Genomic DNA, 6,232 nt, shown 5'->3' on the forward strand with positions numbered 1-6,232 from the left:
CTTCACACCTTTTACATAGAAAACAATGAGAAGAATGCAAGTATTTTTTTAAATTATTTTTATGTCAGAAGTTGCCATAGCACATGTTAAAAAACGTGATTTTGATTCATGTTAAAAAAAGGACATGCTTTCTACCAGTGACTTACATCACATGTTCAGTTCTAGCTTGAATAATGATTGATGCTCAGTGCCTATCTTAGTTGGGTATCGCCACTCTCCGTCACTGATTATGATCAGAGTAACAAGTACTAATGACATAGAAAGGGAGAAATTATGCTTACTTTAAATGACACATTTCATCATAGATATAGATGACCAAAGAGTAGGTAGATAATGGTAATTAGGTATGTCATCTTTGCATTACAGTAAGGAGAATGGTTTTAAATGCTTTAGTGCAGTGTATGCATTGCAAAAGCAACGCACTGTGAAGATGGAAAGTATACAAAAATGCCCCATGGAAGTAGTCAATAGTCTAGAATTACAGCAAGGCATTGAATATAAGACCATGCAGCTTATTTTGATGTGATATTAGTCCTGAAAGTCTGTTCTTTTGTCTCTGTTACAGCTTGCTACAATTGAAAATTAGCTTGCTTCTTATACCACTGAGGATGTCTACAAGTACTGATGTTTGTTTAATGACTGTGGAGTGAATCATTGACCAGTTTTGAACATATAAAGTGTTTCCAAATCAGAAAGCTGTGATGATGGATCAAAGCTAACTGGAACCATTTTTCATACTGTTCACCCTGAGAGTAAGCTTTTGATTTTCTATGCTGATTTGTACTGTGAGCACCAACACCAATCATTCTGAGTATGTTAATTTTAGGATTGTTACTGGGTTTTGATATTTCTTATGCCTAAAATGAGAAGGGTTTTATTGTAATTTTAATACTGTCAGAGTCAGTATTGACTTAAAAACTTTTGTCCTATACTTGGGTTTTTTAAAAGCTTAAATGAAATTTAAAAAAAAAATAATATATTGCACTATATTGCAATTGAAAACTTTCTATTTTAAAATAAATCAATGAGACAATTCTCACCTCCAGCTGAGATAAAAGTAGCTGGTTTTACATTGAAATTCCTCAGGGCCTGGAACATCTAATTTCAAATAGTCTTAAATGAACTTGAATTCATGTGTAGACTTCAGGAGTTTCGAGATCACACCTTTGTCTATATTCAGAGCCAATCTAACTTCCGCATTGAGAAGCAACCTAAATCTGCTGTGACTTGGAGACTAGTTTCATGGCCATGCCACCATAGTTGCTTCTGTTTGCTGAATGTACTCTATGTCACCTACCAGTAAGCTATAATAATAAATAAAATGTTTCATGATCAGAAAGTCTCTTAGATACCAGGGTGTAAAACTTTTTTCAGCTTTCATATTTTCAGAGAAACTAGACAACAGCATATATCTGGAATAATGGTAAAATACATAAAAATTATCATAAAACACAGCAGAGAAAAGTGAAGAGCTCTGTTTTAAAAACCTGGTGGTCAGTCATCTCTGAGACAAATCTTAGATGCAATTAGCACAGCTGTCTAGTTTTTATGTCACCTCCATTGTTTTTCTCAGCCACTTTTGCTCTTTCTGTGGTATTGGGAGCACTAATGCAAGTTCTGAATTTCATACAGGACACAGTCATGCAGTATACATGAAAGCAAGGTACTGTTCTCTTGCAAAGAAAAAAACAGAACCTGCCTAACCTCATAATATGCTGGCTAATCAAATTTAGTAGTGGGGTTTTGGTGCATGGGTCTTCAATATGATTATTCATTTATTTTGTTGAATAAAGCTGTCATGCAGATATTTCATGTTTAACACCAAACAGTAATTTTTATTTGTTTCTTCTTAACTGAAATCCTGCTAATCATACTATTTAAAAATCCAGCTAAACCTGACTCCTAAAAATCAACTTGAAATCTAAATGTCAGTTCGGGGGATTAACACTAATAAATATTCTGACACAAGACAACTGGTTATTTTAGCTACACAAAAATCCAGCTCAAGTTTGTTCTTCCTCTCTTTTAATAGTTCTACAGAGAACATAATTATGTGGGAAACGGAGCTGGAACAGATGATCCAATAGTTTTAATTCATTGATTTGAGTGGAACTCTGTTAAAGATAGTGAATCTCTGGTAAATCATGAATGTGTACCCTAGAGAAGCATATCTTGTAAGACAATATAATTTTTCAGAGTCATTGTTTTAGAAACCATGGCATAACAATACAAAATTAAGTTAACTGTTGCATTCGACTAGGAAAAAGTTACTAGCATCACTTAGCTCTATGACATATTCTATCCACTTTTACTCAGGAATATAAAAGCTGCAAAACCCAGTATTGTGTTAATGCCTATGCCATTTGTACTCCTCTAATATGGCACTATTGTTTAATATAAACCACTGGATCATTCTTATTCTCTGTCTTCCTCTCTCTCTCCTTTCTAAGGCAAAATTTCTGTCATAGTTTCCTGTAGCTCAACAGTCCAGCCGCAAATGTCATCTGATTTTAGACCTTCGCACACAGGATGGAACAAGCAAAGCTTTTCTCTAACAGCTACAAAGCCTGAGGTGGGACTTCCTACCCAGGGGTGTTACACCTCTCTTCCCATTGTATGGGGATGCCAGTTGACAGATTTATACAGTCTACAGTTATACTGGATCCAGTTCTTGCATTTGACTGATATGTTTGTGCCTTCAGAAAGTACTTTTTCAGTGCTCCATTGCCTTGTGCAGTGAAGCTGCATCCTTCTACCTAAAGCAAACGACTACTGGTTTGGCCTCAGGCAAAACACCTTCTGACTGAGCACAAAAGGCTGAATCTAAGCAGCAGGCAACGGATAGGTATGAAATCCAATTTTAAAATAAGCAGGAGATGAATATTCATCAAAGGAGCTGTTGATTGGACAAGTTCTTGAATCAGTCCAACTCTTTTGAATGGTTACATAAAAATCCACTGATTCAGAAAGTAAAAGGTAATTTCAAAAATTCTACTAGAAATTTTTTTTTTCATGTCTCTGACTTAAAAGCTACTAGCAAGACAAATAATTTCACATACCAGAATGGCACTTGGGGAATAGCACAAGTACAAGGTTGAAATGGGGATGAGCAAATGACACTGTCAGTTATCATCTAACCCTACTTGAGTTTTACATTGCTAGGTAGAGAGCAAGTCATCAGTTCTTGGGATAAAATGCTTGATGATTACAGATTATCTTTACAATCTCAGTTTTGGTAACTCAAACACTTCAAATTTTTGAAAGGAGTAGTATGCATACACAAAAAGAATGTGTGCTTCTGTCATGGGAACGATTTTTGAAAGTGTTAAAGTTTAGTGTTTGTTGTCTATCTTGATTTTTAGTGTTCATTTCTTGTACATATGTTTCTACACTAATGCAGAAAACATAGAGATGAATGTGTATAACTCCACATGATTAAACATCATTCCCTGTATGGCTTGGGAGTCAATCCACAGCATTGTAGTTCAGCTGAGACCTGAATGTGTCGATGCAGATACATGCAAAGGTCAATGTTACTAGTCCAGAATTCAGCAATAGGTCTCACAATATTTGAGACAGATATCAATAACCACATCTAGGCTATGTGATATGAAACATAATGGAGCAACAACATACAGAGAAGGGGAGACAACTCAAGACAGACTGTTACAGGTCTGTATGCATGTGAGCTGTTTTGAAAGTAAAATAGAAAATATGCATTATTTGTGTGAATTTGTAAAATATTTTGTTGAAGAGATAATGAAAAAAAAAAGTGATTGTAAAACCTCACACCCCTCAGCATTTTACAAAAGAAAAAAAAAGATATTAAGCCTAATTAGACTGATGACATTCCAGTTTTCTATTATGTTCGGCATCAATTATAGTATGAAAAGCTCTGGTTGCCTTCCCATTTTAAATATTTCAAATTAGTTCTGACCTGTGTTTTCTCAACAGGCTTTCAAGCAGAAGTGCAGGGATTCTGACTGAAATAAAAATAATTAAGCTATGTAACTTGTTTGAAAGAGGAGAAGGCTGGAGAAGAGAAGGATGAGAGGGGATCTCATCAATGTTTATAAATAACTCGAGGGTGGATGTCAAGAGGATGGGACCAGACTCCTTTCAGTGGTGCCCAACGATAGGATGAGGGGCAATGGGCACAGACTGAAGCACAGAAGGTTCCATCGGAATATGAGGAGAAACTTCTCTACTTTGAGGGTGTCAGAGCACCGGAACAGGCTTCCCAGAGAGGTTGTGGAGTCTCCTTCTCTGGAGACATTCAAGACCTGCCTGGACACATTCCTGTTCAATCTGCTCTAGGTGAACCTGCTTTAGCAGCTCAGTTGGACTAGATGATCTCCAGAGGTCCCTTCCAACCTCAACCATTCTGTGATTCTGTGAAATACTTTGACTGCACTGGACAATTTCAAAGATTTCTGCACTTATAGATGTGCTTTCAAAAGTTTTGTGAGTCTTAGTACTTGTTGGGGTTTGTTTGTTTTTTCAAATGCCTATGAATTCAGTAAATGAGAATGACTTTTCTGTTAGTCATGTGTATTGCTTTTCATTGCAGGAAAAAAGCTGATGGAGAATATTCAGACAAAATGTTTCTAATTAGAAAATGTAAGTGTCTAGGAGCTGTTAGAATAGATTTTTACAGTTTATCTAAACCCTTGCCTTTCCAGTTAGATGACCTATTACAGTCTCTTTCTCCTTTTCTTCATGAAAGCCTTTGAAAAGTTTGTTTCATTTCAGTTTGAGAAGAGGGTTGCATGGGAATAAAAGATGAAACCTTAAATTCTTTCACGAACTACATTTTCCCCTTTCTTATCTCAAAAGAGGATTGTTTTCACATCAGTTTTTGATTTCCAGCTCTAAGTAGTTGGAAAGCTGTTGTGGAGGAAACGTGGTGTATGGATAGAAGTGAATACTTTCCATCTCATACACCTGTTGCGGAATCTCACAGCTCAAGGACCTTCTCACAGAGAATGCAGCAGGAACCTGGTAGAATAGTTTCCTATTATTTGGAAAATTCTCTAGTACGCATTGAAGAGAGGTTTGGAATGAGGCACTTCACTGCATGCCCTTGAAGCCCAAGCTGTTTTTTTTTTTTGCTGCAGACTGTAGTATATTCCACTTACTACAATGCACTGTCTTCTAATACTTGTGATATCCCAAACCAAAACAAGCATTTCCTTCAATAAAGTTATGTTTCTTAGAGAGAAGGGCGAGATTTGCCCTCAAGGACTGCTTTTTTGGAAATACCCAACAATGTACAAATAAAAGTAGACTTTTTTTCCCTCTTCAACCTTTTTAGTCCTCCATGTAATTAAAGAATAAGCAGTTGCAATGCAAGTAATCCTAACCTACTAGATCATGTCATCGATTGTTTGACTTCACTGCTAAGCCTATTGCCAGGCCAATTTATTGATGAGGAAGTGTGCTTGCTTGTGTGGAATAAAAATTAGCAGTAGGCAGTGGCAAAATATTCTCAATTTAAGAGTGCACAACGCAACTTTCAAATGAAATAGTTTTCTTATTTTCTTTTCGCTCCTTATTCTTTATCCAAAAGATAAATGACCTTGCTGTCAGAGCAATGCAGAAAGAAAAATGAAATCAGTGGCATGCAGTACAGCACTGTGTGCCCTGCTTCCTAATATACTCAGACATAAAACCAGCAAACTTCCAAAAAATTATAATATTCTTTTTCACTAACATTTTAAAATACAGCCTCCCTTGAGAAGAACAGTAGCTAGGGGAGAATAACTTGCCAAATAAACTCCCCAGTCTTCATCATGCACTCTGCAAGCACTTTAGTACCCAGTCTTTTGCAAAGTATGCAGTAAATTTTTACTTCTTATAATTAGACTAATAAAAATTTATCTGCAGCTGAATTTATCTATTCTGTGTGGAGGGTCTTTTAATTGGGGTTCTGAGGTTTTTTAGAGGCTTTGTCATAAGTGGATGGCTCTGAGGAAAATGTATTCTTCCTCAGACAGACAGATTTGCAAGACCTGTATCCTACAGGTCTTAAAAGTGGTCTGTCTTCTGTATTATGTTTACACACAACATTGTCATAGGTGTTTAAACAAAAATTCACTAGCTTGTATTGCAAGATTAGACAGTAAGTCAAACTTTTGGTTAGAGCTGGGTCCCACTTAAAAAGTGAACAGCAGTATTTCTGTATCATACAGGTTGTAAGGCCCACGTTCATCATAATTGTCCACTCAGTGTT

This window comes from Caloenas nicobarica, chromosome 2 (genome assembly GCF_036013445.1).
Source record: "Caloenas nicobarica isolate bCalNic1 chromosome 2, bCalNic1.hap1, whole genome shotgun sequence".
Classification (NCBI taxonomy): domain Eukaryota; kingdom Metazoa; phylum Chordata; class Aves; order Columbiformes; family Columbidae; genus Caloenas; species Caloenas nicobarica.